Source organism: Mastigoproctus giganteus, chromosome 3 (assembly GCF_048544385.1).
Source record: "Mastigoproctus giganteus isolate SK-2022 chromosome 3, ASM4854438v1, whole genome shotgun sequence".
In the NCBI taxonomy this organism is placed as follows: Eukaryota; Metazoa; Arthropoda; class Arachnida; order Uropygi; family Thelyphonidae; genus Mastigoproctus; species Mastigoproctus giganteus.
In genome coordinates, this window is record NC_143577.1 from 214,785,394 (window position 1) to 214,801,675 (window position 16,282).

Below are 16,282 nucleotides of genomic sequence, written 5' to 3' on the forward strand. Positions count from 1 at the left end.
GACAGCTTCAAATTCTCGGACATCCACTACCAATCCCTTAAATGCTGATCTACAGACAATTCTTCAGTGGGATAAAGATACCTTAGTTAATTTCCATCCTTCCAAACACTCAAGCCCTATCTTATATCTCGAAAAAGGATTCTTCTGAATCCTTTTTGCGAGATATGCTTATATGCACAACACCCAGATTTCTAGACTAGATCAGATATCTTAGAGATTACCATGACCTCTAATTTCTCTTGCCATAAGCATATCACAAATACTGCTCCCTTTGCATCTAAAAAACAGGGTTTTTGCTTTCCCTCTCAGCATTAAATTTCTTCCAAAAGTTACTCACTCTGTACAAATCTCAAATCCACAGTGCCAAAATATTGCAGCATCTGGGGTAGTGCCCACATAACCTCTCTTAGGCTTCTAGACTCCATTCAAAAGGGGACAGTTAGGTTAATTAATGACTTATCTTACGTCTCTCTACTTCACAGATGTTCTGTTTCTGCTGCATGCCTTTCTATAGATACTTCCACAGGCATGGTTCTTCTGAATTGGATTCTATAATTCTCTATCTCCATCCCCTCCAAACCATTCTGAAAATGTGTTCCAACAAGTCAGCATCCTTTTACTGTCCAACTTCAAACACAGAAAACTAACTTTTCTACTTACTCATTTATTCCTTCAACTTCTGTTTCCTAGAACAATTTCCCTTCATATGTATTTCCCAAAAATTACAATCTACAGAAATTTAAGTCTAATGCCAATAACTATCTTCTTTCATCTTCTCAAAATACAACCCACACACACATAGTACTAAGTATTATAGGTTCTAATACCTTTTGTGTTTGAAGTTTTCATTAAAAAAAATTCTCATTTGACTACTGTTAATGCATTAGCATTAGCATTAGTAGAGGCATTTGATGCAAGAAAGCAAGCTTATGCAGCATCAGCCAAAAAAAAAAAAAAAACAAAAACCCACTTCCACTTCACCCCTCTGTTCGTTCAAAATACCTGTCCAGCTGAGCCTTAAACTTATTTAGGCTATCAACCTCCACCACAAGGGATGGAAGTCTGTTCCACCAACCAACCACCCGCTGGCTAAAGGCAAATTTCCGCACGTCTATCCTACATCTGTCTTTCCTCAATTTGAATTTATGCCCTCTCAGGTGATTTTTCTGAGCGAGAGGAAGAATCCCATCAGCATTGAGCATGCTTAAACCATTCAAGGCTTTATACACCTCTATCAGATCACCTCGCTGGTGCCTAGTCTCCAGACACTGTAATTTACAAAACTTAAGCCTTTCTTCGTAAGAGCACCCCTTTGTTCCATTCACTAATCTTGTTGCCCTTCTCTGTACTCGTTCCAGCAGCTCTACATCCTTCTTGAAATGAGGCCTCCAGACCTGTATACAGTACTCTAGGTGTGGCCTGACCATTGCCTTATACAATGGAATAATCACCTCCTTATCCCTGCTGGAAAAATTCCTATATATCATTGACAATACTCCATGAGCTACTCTTGCAGCCCGTCTGCACCATTCAGAGAACTTCATATCTGCCTGCACAACCACCCCCAAGTCCCTTTCATTCTCTACCACTGTCAGTGTAGTACCACAGAGTTGATATGTTGCTCTGGGGTTGCTGTTTCCCATGTGTAGTACTTTACATTTGTCAATGTTAAACTTCATTTGCCACCTCTCAGCCCATCTCCTCAACCTTTCCAGATCCTGTTGCAGCAGCATAGTGTCAGTAGTGTCCTTGACAACCCTGCCAACCTTTGTATCATCTGCAAACTTGGACATTAAGCTTGATATACCATCATCAATATCATTTATAAATACAGAAAACAATAATGGACCCAACACTGAGCCCTGAGGGACTCCACTAATAACATTAGTCCACGATGAGCAGTGTCCATTGATTACCACACTCTGTCTTCTCCCCCTTAACCACCCCTTTATCCATAGCAGCAATTTGCCTCCAATATCACACTGCTCCAATTTGTGTAGCAGTCTTCCATGTGCAACAGTATCAAAAGCCTTTCTAAGATCCAAGTATATAATATCAAAGTTATTCCCTGCATCCAGTTCTTTTGTGACTGCATCATAGTATCCAATCAAGTTGGTCAGGCAAGACTTCCCCTTAACAAAACCATGCTGTGTCTGAGCTATAACTGAAGTCTTGTCTAAATGATCCTGCAGTGCTTATTTAACCAGTGCCTCCATTAATTTTCCTGGAACAGAAGTTAAGCTCACAGGTCTATAATTACTTGTGTCAGCCTTTGATCCTCCTTTGTGAATTGGGGTCACATTTGCACATTTCCAGTCCATGGGTACCTCCCCTGAGTCCAAGGAAGCTCTCATAATTATGGCTAAGGGTTTGCTTACTTCCTTTGCTGCCTCCTTTAATATAACTGGATAGATCCCATCCACCCCAGGTGCCTTTCTTGTGTTTATCTTCAACAGTTTCTCCTCCACTTTACTCCCAGTTATTTCAAGATTCTGTAGCTTACTGCTAGAGTTGAATACACCTCTGGCATTCCCCTTGCTGAATAACTCCTCATGTGTGAATGTCGATGCAAAATATTCATTTAGTTTGTTAGCTACCTGAGCAGGATCATCAACAGTTGACCCATCAATATCAAGTGGACCAATCTGATTCATCCCCTTCCTTCTAGAGTTTACATAAGTAAAGAACTCTTTGCTGTTTTTCTTTGCATCCCTTGCCAAGGATTTCTCGTAATCTGCCTTCGCCTGCCTAACCTCCTTTGTAACTTGGTTGCATATCAACTTGTATCTATCATAGGCTTCTGTGTCATGTGTTAATTTGTAAGTATCCCATGCATTTTTCTTCTCTGCCATATGCCTCATTAGTTCATCTGACATCCATTTTGGCCTAAACCTTGAACAATATTTCTTAGTTGGTATGTAAAGCCTAGTAGCTTCCAAGATAAGTTCTTTGAATGCTTCCCATTTTGAATTTGCTGTTGGTAACATCATCAGTTGGTCCCACTGTATAGAATTTAAATACTGTCTCAGTCCATCGTAGTCGCCTTTACGGAAGCAATAATCCTTCCCTTTACCCCTAATGGTAGTTACCTCTTTGAGTAAATCCCACTTCAGCACACTGTGATCACTGCCACCTAGTGGTTCATTTATCTGCAGATTCTTAATGCATGAAGAATCACTACTGATAATCAAATCAAGAGTATTACTCCCTCTAGTTGCCTCCCGAACATGCTGATGTAGAAAACAATCATCCAATAAATCCACAAAAGCCCTGCTAGTGTATGAGTAACCAGCCCCCAAATTCCAGTCAATATCTGGGAAATTAAAATCTCCCATTATAAGACTCTCTGATTTACTGGCCCACTCTATTTCCCTGTACAGTTCCTTATTATACTCATCAGAGTCATTAGGCCTATAGCACACTCCTACTCTCAATTTTGATCTCCCAATGCTCATGTCACACCAAACTGACTCAACACTGCACTGTCCGGCGATGTCGACTGGCTTCACTTCCTTGGTTTTTATGTGTTTCTTAACTAATAGCATAACCCCTCCTCCCTTCCTATCCAGTCTATCCTTTCTGTAGACATTGTACTCCCCAAATTGCAGTTCTGCATCTCTTATATCTGTATGACACCACGTCTCTGATATCCCAACAATATCTGCCTTTGATGTTTTGAGCAATACCTCAAATTCATCAAATTTATTTACTAAACTCCTAGCATTGGTGTACACGCAAGTATACCTGCACCTGTTTCTATACTTATCTACCCTAACACAACCCATGTGTTTACTTGTACCGCAATGGCTCGCAGCAGGCTCTGAAATACCATGCATCTTGTTTTTCAGGCTTCTGCTCATTCTAATAGAAGCAGTGCAAGAATCTCTTTCACCTCTGCCAGTGGCTACTGTCAATCTACTGGTCTTTGTCTCCCCCCAAGCTAGCAGTTTTCCGACCCACCTAATACTGCCTCAATAGCATCAGCAAATATTCTTGCACCCTTTCTATTTAAGTGTATCCCATCCCTGTAGAAGCAATCTCTCCTGTTAACAAGTACAGTCCAGGCTGAAAAAAATTCTACCCCTTGAGCCTTGCACAATCTTTCCAGGGCCGAATTGATCGACAAGGCTCTCATCATATACTCCCTCCTATCGTGTCTGGGCAGAATTGCAGACACTTTCAAATTCAATCCTAATTCTCGGCTTTTGTTCAACAGTGACCTGTACTTGTTAAGTAATTCTGCCGGTCTCCTACTCTTAATATTATTAGTGCCAACGTGTACAACTATATCACCTTTTGTGCCCTTAAAAGATTATATTCGCTCTACAACGTCATCAACCTTTGCCCCTGGCAGACATACCCTGGTCCTGTTCCACCTATCTTTTTTACAAAGCATGTTCCCTGTTTCCCTGACAATAGAGTCACCAACCACTACTAGTTCCTTCGGGACCAGCGCATTCTGCCTTGGGGGTTGTCTCTGTGTCACGCGATGCCCAAGTGCAAGCTCTGGCGTTGATGTGGGCAGCTGAGAGCTTGATGGGCCCCTCAATTTAGTTTCTTCGAGGGCATCCACCCTGTCCTTCAAGCTCTCATATAGGCCCACAAGAACGCCGAGTTGTTGCCTGATATCGATACACTCCTTGCATCGCGCACACACAAAGACATCCCCCTTGGCAGTATCATGTCCCATACCCGATTGCTCTGCAAACATCAAGCAAACAGTGCATTTTATAAGGCTGTGAGTCAGAGGACAACTGCCCCCCTCAGTTCTGCTCTGAGCCACAGCACTTCCATTAGCTTGAGCCTTTTGCTTTGCTGCTCTGGTCTGAGTCATGATTCTATTAATTTATTAATTAATTATGTTATGTTATTAATTATGTTAAATATAATTAATTATATTACGTTTGTAATCTAAGTCGTTATATGTATTTATTTAAATGTACAATTTAACTGCTAACGAAGTTCAACTAACGCTATCTAGTACGGTATATAACTATCGTATCACAAAGGCTGGAAAATTACGAACGGTAGCAGAGTTGAAACACGTGGAAACCTTTACCGATACTTTTATGCAATTACAAGGCCGAGTAAAGAATAAATACACCAAATTAATCAGAAAATCACAAAATAATGTTATACTACTAAATTTAAATCAAAAGTTTTAGAAAAACAATAATTTCAAATCAATAAATAAGAAAAATCCACTTAGCGGCTTTGAACACGACCGTCTCTAGTAGCCTCGTCAGCAGACAAACTTATTCTTATTCTTAGACAAACTTATGTACTGTTACTTATTCACAATTCAGTACTAGCACCATCTCTGTGGTGGTATTCATATGAAAATAAGTTCTCTAATGAGGAAGCGTTACTCATTCAAAATATAAAAGGAAGGCAACTTGTGAAGGATTTCACGATATGAGATGTTACCATAATGATGCCTAATGTACACACTTTGGTTTCTCTTTAAATTCAACTATGTAGTAATCACACAGTTGAACTAAACAATGTCATACTTTGAATTTTACAGTTTTCTAGTTTGAAGCTTTCTGCCCTAAAATTTTATTAGAAATTAACTAAATTAATTAATTGTGAATTTGTTGGCTTGCAATGCATTAGCACTTGTAACAATAAAATTGGTGTTGTGTAAAGTATTTTATCAAGTAGCTATTTTTTAAATTAATTATTCCTTTTAAAGTCAGAACTTAAAAATTATAAAATAGTTAATTTTATTTGACTTTAATGAAATTATATGAAGTTGCGAGGACTGTCTTCCTCCTCCCATGTGTTTTTGTGACCAGCAAAATTTAAATTGTCTATTTAATGCAATAATTTTATTGCTCAGAGTAACTAGATTCTGAGGTGAACCTGGATAACTAACTGATGCAATAGTGGTAGTATAAAATCACAGTCACCCATTTGGAGAAGTCTAGATTCAATCCACCTTCGTACTGGAAGAATCAGGGCTGTGGTTGACCCATTGCAGCCAGGGGAGTCTTCAATTTTCTGGGGGTTTCAACCCACACAATTAACATATCAGCCAGTAAGCATACACAATTATATGGACACAGTACACAATGGCACAATATGGCCTAAGTTACTGATGCTCCTAAAAGCCAAAACAACAACTTTTGAGTTATCCTGATACTGCACTACTTTCAAACAAATGTCTAATCTGCTATTTATTTAAAAGATGAGATACCACTATGATAATCTCTTTAGGGATTCACTGATCCCTAGTCAGATGGGGGAAGGAAACTAACTGGCAATGTCATTTATTTTAAAGTAGTGCAATAACAGGGCAACTTGTGAAGGCAAAGTTTCTTCTGTGTAGTTTACAGTTTCCTATTTTTTTGTTATTACATGTGTTTCTGATACACCTATCTAGTTTCACGCAATATTCATACAGAACATGCATGCTGCACACAGCATTTTATACACTTGTGTAGCATCGCCCTAAGGGACCAGTAACATAATTGCCTCAGTTTTATGGTATTTACCATACCATCAGTTAAAATATTTAAATTAAAAATAAAGCAATTTAACTCACAGTGAATAAGGGACTTGCCATACTTTCGTTTACGAATATGGTAGAAGATAATCCAATATAAAAACTGAAATATTATATAAAGCATTTTTGTTTCCTTTTTTAATGAGACTAAAGTAAGTTGCTGTTAAAATGCTGTCAATAGTGAGACTACTCACTATTGAGTAGTGAGCTGCTGGTTTTCTGACATCTGATTTATGAACTTTCAATCATATGAACAAAATTTTTTTACACCACACATTCAACTTACAAATTCATATCTCAATGCTTTATGAGTGATGTCTACACTATACATTAAAGGGTGGTTACAGCTCTGTAACTATCACTTAAACTTATAGATGCTTTATAAAAAATTTAAAAAGAACTTTCTGTGACTTCATAAAGCATTGAACTCTGAAAGTAAAATGGGTAAGAATGAAATAGTTTTGGCTGTTATGTACATATTTAACATAGTGCAGACATGCAGTTAAATACAGTGCACTTATTTGAAGTATATTTTTGTGAAATGTACTATAAAATACATTATTTCCTGTTATACAAGCAATTTTTGTTTAAAATAATTTAAATGACACTGATAAATGACATTGTTAAATGACACTGATCGAGTACAGGAGAGGTTGTCAAAGTTTTCTGATAATTTAAAGGTATGAAGGGTAGTTAACAACCAGAAACAGGCCATTTTGCTTCAAAATGACTTTAGATCAGTTGCACAAATTGTCTGAAAAATGGTAACTGAAGTTTAATGCTTCTAAATGCAAGATTCTGCACCTGGGAAACAGAAATTCAGAAGTTACTTAGAAGCCAAAGGAGTGGAGTTAAAAATGGTTCAGGACAAAAAACACTTGTGTGTTACATTTCAGCCAGCCATTAAATTTTCCAAGCAGTGTAAATGAGTGGCTAGGCAGGCAGGCAGGCAAATGGCATCATTTTCTTTACTTCATACGGGGAAAATGCCATTATCTTGTTATATAACAGAGTGGTAAGACAGCATTTAGAATACTGTGTTCAGGTCTGTAAACCATACTTCAAAAAAGACATGCAGATTCTAGAAAGGGTTCAAAGAAGGGAAACCAGATTGGTGAGAAGTACTACTCGATGTCAATATGAAGGATGGCTTATAGGATGTGGGATGCAACGCTTGGCAACTAAACAACTTAGGAGGGATCTGACTGGAGTATATAAGCCACTGAAGGGAATCAGTAAAATGAATGTGGGATGTAAATTCTCACTGGTCGAAGAGAGAGGAATAGGGAAGGGGGGACACAAAAAATAAAATTCTGAGGAGTGAGGAGTAACAGAAGGCTAAATCTCATGAGGTTTGCTTTCAGGTAGCAGGTTGTAGATTACTGGAATATTGGAATTCTGAAGAGTAACAGAAGGCTCTCATGAGGTTTGCTTTCAGGTAGCAGGTTGTAGATTATTGGAATAATATATCTGCAATGGTGGTTGATACAGAGTTTAGCAATTTCAAAGCAGAATTAAATGGTCAATTTTTTGGCAGTGGAGAAGATATGAATGATTGAGAATTTTTTTTTTTTTGGTAGATGAAAAAAATGCCATCAAAAAAGGATGCCACCAGCATTTAGTTTACTTAATCCATTTAAAGCTTTAGACATTTCAATCAAGTCTCTTCGCAGGCACCTAGTTACCAAACGTTGTCATTTAAAGATCAAGTCTTTCTTGGCAAGAGTATCCCTTTGTGCACCTAACTAATTTTCTTGCTCTTCTGTGCACCTGCTCAAACAGATCCACTCAAGACACAGTATAACCACTGCCTTATACAATGGGATAATCGCTTGTTTGTACATGCTGACAAAATTTGTGTGTATCATTGACAGAACTCGTGTGCTATCTGAGCAGCCTGTCTTCAAGCCTGTTTGGCAAACTTCGTGTTGGATAGTATAATTACCCTTAGATTTTTTCAATTCTCCACTACTTTCAGTGTGGTATCACCTAATTGGTGTGTTATTCTGGGATTAATGCTACCCAAATACAGTACCTTGTATTTGCCATTGTTGAACCACTTTTCTCCCCATTGTCCTAATTTATTCAGGTCTACTGGAGTAGTATACCCTGAATACTGTAATTAACCAACCTCTCAACCTTTTGTATCAGCAGCAATGTTAGATATTAAACTTGGTATGCCTTCATCAATATCATCAGTAAATATGGAAAACAGTATAGGGCAAAGCACTTAACCCAGAGGGGGCTTCACTAATAACAGTCCATGAGGAACAGTGATCATTAATAATCTGTCTCCTTCCACTCAGCCAGCCATCTCTTTAACAATAGCAGTAACCTGCCCTTAATGTCACAATACTCCAATATGTACAGCAGTTGTTTGTGTGGAATAGTGTCAAAAACTTTATTAAAATAATTTTTTACATGCAGTTCCTTTTTTGTGATTACCTCATAATTGCTAATCAAACTGTTCAGACAAGCTCTTCCCCTAACAAATCTACAATGGATTATTAATAAATGCAGATGATATTGTGCTATTAAACAGCAGCAAGCAAAATCTTCATAAATCTTTGAATAAAATAAATAATGGTTGTAAAGAATTTGGCATTAATATTATAGCAATGCAAAACCAAAAGTTATGAAGGATGGGGGGAGACAAGGGATATACAGATTGTAGACTGAAAACAACAAATAGAAACAAGTTAGTAATTTTGTTTAGACATGAAAATAAGCATTTAAACATGTAAAAAAGACATGTAAATAAACATAAAATTATTCATTTGAAGCAAAAAGAGAAATTTGTCAAAAACAAAATCAGCTGTTTATGACACTTTTTAAGGCATGTTTTAACCTGTGGAGAGAGCTTGGTAAAAATAAATTAATTGATTAAAAATTATAATCTTCAGAAATGAGTTTTAAGAAAAATAAATGGAACTAAAAGATGGAATGATGGCAAACCACACTGTAAAGGTGGGAATAAGATAAATCTTGGGGCAACAAATATCGAATCAAAGTGAAGCAAACTTAAAATAATAGACTTGAAGAAATGATGAGAGCGAAGGGATTAGCTAAATAGATATTTATGGAAAAAAAATTCGCATTAACTGGGAAGGAAGACTGATGGTGTCAAAAAAGCAGTAAAAGAAGGAATTACTCTGAAAATCTAATACGAAATACAAAAGCATGGAAGAAAGCAGAAAATGAAAGGCTGACAGTTAAGGACTAATTTGTACAACACTAACAGCTGCACACCAACTGGATATAATATTTTTTAATGAGGTTGTGAAGAATATTAAATAATAAATTTCTTCAAATAAATAAAGTTATGATGGTGAGAAGGCATCAGAACAAAATAGCTATTAAAGATGGATGCTAAGATTTGATTAGAATTAGAAGTCTACTAACGTATGATGGAAGATGTCAGGAAATCAGAACTAGAACACCAATAAGTTTAGCCTTTAAGAAGAAGTAGATATTGGCAGGGAGAATGAATATTCAGTTAAGGAAGAAGTTAGTCAAATGTTCTGTATGGAGTATCATGATTCACGGTTCTCAGCCATGGACAAAGGAGTGGGATTATTAAAATAATTAAAACTGAAAAAAAGTGGACAGATAGAGTTAGAAATGAGGCAGTACTGCAGAGTTTAGGAGCAAACAAAGTATATAATAGCCATAAGGAAAAGAAAGAACAAGTTAGGTAATGTAAGGAGTGCTATTTATTATTGTTATTTGGTTTTTTTTTTTAGGAGCATTAACAACTAAGGCCATATTGCTCCGGGGATATGCGGTGGTCATTCCCTGACCTTTCCGCATCCTCCCTATTTGGTAGTCACGGGCTTGAACCCTGAGCTAATCAAAGCATGTGCTACGCACTACTGCTCCTGCCCACCTGGCTACGGAGGCGCCTGTAAGTAGTGCATTACATTTTAGGAATGTTAAATTTTTTTTCTTTTTCTGTGATTAATATAAGTGAAAAGTAAATACGGTTATATAAGTGAAAAGTAAATACAGTTATTTCCTTGTCATGTAATGATTAAGATTATAACTTTACAGAACACGATGAAACTCCATAGCTTTACGTTCTCTAAACTTGGCCATTCAGTTTAAATAAAATGGAATATTTATTACTCTTCTTGTGTCATATTTTTAAACTGTCCTTTTTCTATATATATAGAAAAAAAAAAAAAAAAAATATATATATATATATATATATATATATCCAATATTTTAAATTAAATAAAACATAAGCCAGTAGTATGGCAAAAACTGTAGAGCGAAAATTAACATAAAATAACCCAAATAAACAATCGAACGAAAAAAGAATAGATATAAATAGTAGCCCAGAAACCCTTGTATAATTCCGATCTTTAAATCCAATTAACAAACACTATACAAAATTTAGGATAATGCCAATTATTTATTAATTTAGCGGTACCCCCCAGAGAGGTGCCAGTTCCGAAAGACGTGAAATATCACCAAAAGAGGGTTAAAGGAACTACCAAACGATAACAAAATAAAATTAAAATAAATTAAAATAAAATAGACTGACCATCATGCCCCATCTCGACAGAGGACCACGAGGCCAATAATGGTCATGGAATCACTGCATTTCAATCGCTATACAAATCGTCGCCATGGTGAAAAGATCGAAGTACCAATTCACCCTCCCTCCTCCGATCGATCCACCAATGCAGAGGATTTGCACGGCGGTGGTCCTTATGCAGCGAAAAATAAAATTTTTCGCTTTTAAGGATTTATTTATTTATTTATTTATTTCATTTCATTATAAAAATAATTCAATGATAGTATATATATATATATATATATATATATGATGTGCAACTATTAAATAATGAGACTACTGCAATAAAATATAAAGAAACATTTCACACCTTACAAGTTATCCCTTTCAAAGTTGCCTTGGGCTTGCACACACACTGTTGACTGTTTCTTCCAGCACAAAAACATTTGTGAAAAGTCATCTTTTATAAGCCCTTTTAACACTTTGGTCGCTTTTTTTCTGAATGTCTTCAATCAACAGAAAATGAGTTCCCTTAAATACACTTTTCCAGTTTAGGGAAGAGGAAACAAGTCACAAGGGGCTAGGTCTGGTGAGTAGGGTGCATGTTCATGCACAGGGTAAATGCTCCATCATGATAATGCTTCAGCTTTGTCATGGTGGAACATCTACCCATCATTCCACAATTCAGGTCTCTTAGTTCAAATTTTTTTATGTAGCGACAGAACTTCAAGGTAGAATGTTTGATTGTCAGTCTGATTTGGTAGGACATATAGAACCATAATAATTAATTTAATATAGAATAAAAAAAGAAGAATGGTTTTTATTTATTATTTTATTTTTTTTTTTTGGTGTGGGAGATTGTTTAGTTAAGATTACAGAACACTACAAAACTCAACAGCTTTATGTTCCACTGCATTGGCTGTCTTTCAGTTTCTCAGTTGTACTGGAACAGTCAACTTTAACTGCAGATAACTACTCAGTTTTTCTCTGTTTTTTTTTTTAAATGTCTTCACAAACTTAGAATCTTCTCATTCTTTGATCTTCATTCAAAATTTTTGGCATCATGTTGGCCCACAAGTTTCTGATTTCTAAATTTTTCAGTTATACTTTGTCTATATTGAGTGTAACCATTCTAATGCTTAAATGAAGATCATGTCTAATCAGTGTCCTTACTTGGTCCACAATTTCATCAATGTCCTTACTTGGTCCACAATTTCATCAATGTTCTTACTTGGTAAACACTTTCATCAGTTTTCATGAATATCAGATGGCTTGGTTGTTAAGGTTGGCTTGGCTTCCACATTCTTTCTTCCTTCTAAAAATCTTTTTTTGCCATTCAAACACTTGAATAGCTCTTGACATAGTATGTTCCCCGTAAACTTGATGTAACAACTCACAATTTTCAGTTGTTTTCTTTAGTTTTGTTAAAAATTTGAGGTTTTGTTGTTTGATTCTTTTGTCTCTGTCATTATTCCAGCATATTGCAAAAACATAAAATAATGAAACCTGTCTCACTGCAAAGCAAATCAGCATGTTGGAACATGACTTGACAGACAACTGGGGAAAGGTTCAAGATCAACTGCTGTGCCCTTGGTGTGTAGTGGCTGCATGTGCAGTTTCATTATTTAATAGTCACACCTTGTATATATATCTTTATAATAATACACAAAAAGCATGCATGGACTTCCCAAAGCTAACAATACTGTATTAAAACTATATTTAATCTATGAATTTCTTTTTTTTTCAAAACAAATTATATGAAAAAAAAAAAAAAAGAAATAATTGCTGGATTTCTATTCAGCTGATTTTAATGAAATCTGGAATAGCTTGGCAAATATTTTTATGATGTCCAAATATAAAATTTCGTGAAAATTCATCCACTGGGAGTTACATCTGTCACTGTAGAAGTTAACAGCTTAAACAGATTCAAGGCAGAACTAGACAAACACTTGGAGGGAGTGGATGGGTGAAATAAGATTTGGTTTTTTTTTTTTTTTTTTTGGGCTGATGCTATGTAAGCTTGCTTTCTTGTGTAATGTGCCTTTACTAATGCTAACATGCAGATGGATGGGCAAGACAACAGTGGCATATGTATGTATGTATATATAACATGTATGTAGTAATGAATATTGAAGACAATCATATATACCAAGATAGATTTATAGAAAATGCAAGGGATAATGTAAGGTTAGTAAAAGGAAGAATAATATATATAAAAAAAAAAAAGGAGAATATAAATTAAAATATATACAAAACTTATCGCTATTTATCCACAATCTAAGTGACTTCATCTGGGGCCAACCACCCAGATTGAAGGCAAAGAACAAGGAGTTCTCTGTTTCTGTAATGATCAGTATCTGATAAGTTATATAAAATAATAATAATAGTAATAAATTTACAGATTAAATAATTTGAATCAAAACAGGTTCAAGATCAACTGCTGTATCTTTGTTTCACATGTGGCCCTTGGTGTTTAGTGGCTACATGTGCAGTCTCATTATTTAATAGCCACACCTTGTATATATCTTTATTACAATACACACAAAGCATGCATGGGCTGATTAAAACATTAAACTCTAAATTTATTCTCTAAATTATTTAATCTTTAAATTTAATCTTAATCTTAGGATTAAATCTCTAAATTATTACAGATTAGATCTCTATTTTTATTACTATTATTCTTATTTTATATAACTTGGCAGATATTGATCATTACAAAAACAGAGCTCTCCTTGTCGTTTTTGTGCCTTCACAGTCTAGGTAACTGACTTTGTCTGGTGGCTGGCCCCAGACAAAGTCAGTTACCTAGACTGTGAGTAAATAGTGATAAGTTTTGTATATTATTCTTCCTTCTACTAACATTATATTATTCCTTGTGTTTTCTATAAATTTATCTTGATATATATGATTGTCTTCAATATTAATTACTATATACAACATATTATATACACATTATGGTCATAATGCATCACTGCTGTTGCAAGTGCATTGGCCCATAAGTATTAGTTACAGTTTGTTGGTTACAATTTATTAATGTTTCTTTCCATATTACTCATATAAATATACACATACACCAAAAAACTGCAGAGGCAAAAGTATAAATTCTAATCCCATGCATGCCACCAGATTACCAACAGCCCTCGCATGATCTTTAACAGCAATATAAAAGCAGCTGCAAAGCCCCCAAGACTCCTCACCCCCAAAAGGTTTCCACTGAAAAATCTGGACTGGACACAGACTGAAAGGAGGTTCACTGAGAGTGACTTTGAGGAAGGAGAATTCGAATACTGGATGACTTTATGGAAGCTGATGGATGCTAGGGGGAAGGATAGATGGATATATGATTTTGTTCTGGTTGTGATGGACATACCATATGGGAGAAAACATGATGATTTCTTTTGTTGTTGTTTGGGGTTTAATAGCGCAAGAGCAGCTTCGGCTATATTGCGCCATGATTTCTTTTATTTATTATTATATTTTTAGGGGTATGGGAATTTCAACTATTTCTTCCATATCAGTAAAACAGTGTGGTCAAACTCAATCAGCATCCAGCTAGAACTTTTTACCACATCAGCAGAAAGGAATAGTGCATATGTTTTAAGCAATGTAAATGATATAATCAAGAACAATGGAAATAGGAAAATTAAGTGTTTCTTTTCTTTATTTTGTGATTGATATTCTGTAAGTTTGTTTCCTTCTTTCATTTTTTTTTTTAATACGCTAACATCTCAAAATTCCAATATCCAGTATCAGTGTCAATATACCCACAATTTTTTCAGAAATGGTTGGTTTTTTTTTTTCTTGTTTGTTTGTTTTTAAGGCTATTGAAGTTGACTGATAAACAAATTTTGTGAACATTATCCCTAGCACTCCACAATAAAAAATAAAATGTATTAAATAAGACTAATATAACCCAAAATGGGGAACAAGATTCTTATAAGTATGTAATACTAACCTTTCTACAGAAAAACGACAAACTTTTCTGTATCTCTTTCTCTGCCTCCTCTTTGAAAAGAATCACTTTTCACTTAGAAAACCAATCTAAGAATTTTAAAGTGCCAAGACATACCAAATTATTTAGAACGAAAAAAATTGCTGCTCTTCCCCAATTTCGGCTGAAATGGCAATAGCCTTTGTACTTTGATCGTGAACGTAATCCTGCATACGTTACGATGACAATCAAAGAGATCAGAGGATACAGCAACAGCACCTTCCACTAGGAATTTCTGGTTATTTGGCGCATTCATTACTAGACATACCAAGCCATTTGGTACATTAAATTTCCGTCCAGAAGGGCAGGAGATAAATCCCAGACTATGGGTTTACCATGCACAATGTGAATTGCTATTTAAAACAGGCCTTGAAATGAGAAAATACTGGAAGAACTTCGCACTGATCAGAAACATTAGCTATAACACGCTCATCTGTAAACGATGGTACTTATGATTATTCTGTAACAGTTTACATAACATTCCAAGGAAAATTCGGAGAGAAGGGCAATAAACAAAATAAAAACAAATTACAGCACTGAACTCGAACACACAGACGGAAAAAACAGTCACCCATTATACTCTCAAACGTAAAAACTAGGAAACTTCACTGCAAAGCTGTGAAGTTGCAAGTCGCGGGATTCCGTAGAAAAAATAGCAAATGATGTACTAGACTAGCCCAATTTATCTTATGAGTAATTTAGAGCAGTGTTTCTCAATCTTTTTACTCTCGTGGCACATTTTCCAAAGAAGAAAAATTTCGCGGCACTACGTAGTCATAGAAGAAGAAATTTCTAAATTTTGCGGCACACTTGGAAAATTTTGCGGCACACTAATGTGATGCGGCACACCCTTTGAGAAACACTGATTTAGAGTATAGGGCCCTCGTGGCTAGAATCGCCGTTTTCCCCACACCGGGAGGAAAAGACCTGGGTTCGACTCGTCGATCACGAGACGAATTTTTATGTTCCTTTTTCACAACGTGGCTGAGTTAATGAGTCTCAGGCAAAAGTAGCATGTTATTTTCTCCAGGAAACTATGATTTTTCGTCCAGAACATCGAGCCACACAATACGCAGCAATATGGCCTTAGTCGCTAATGCTCCTAAAACCCAATAACAACAGCAACAAACAATAAAGGATAGAACATCATAGAAAATAAAGACTCTGGGCGAAGTACCACTTATAATCCGATTCTTTGACGGGAGAAGTTGTAATGAATAGCGTCCCAGACTGGAAAAGACACAAAATCTAAGGAAAGAGACTC

At 35.9% G+C, this 16,282-nt stretch overlaps 1 protein-coding gene across 1 annotated transcript in view; it reads right to left on the reverse strand.

Moving 5' to 3' along the window:
• The window catches only part of Spt6 (transcription elongation factor Spt6), a 301,836-nt gene extending 286,264 nt beyond the window's left edge, over positions 1-15,572 (reverse strand). Inside the window, exon 1 of the mRNA XM_090369617.1 lies at positions 14,983-15,572. The gene's annotated coding sequence lies outside the window, so the exon portion shown is untranslated. The remainder of the gene's footprint in view (positions 1-14,982) is intronic.
• Positions 15,573-16,282: the final 710 nt, after the last annotated feature.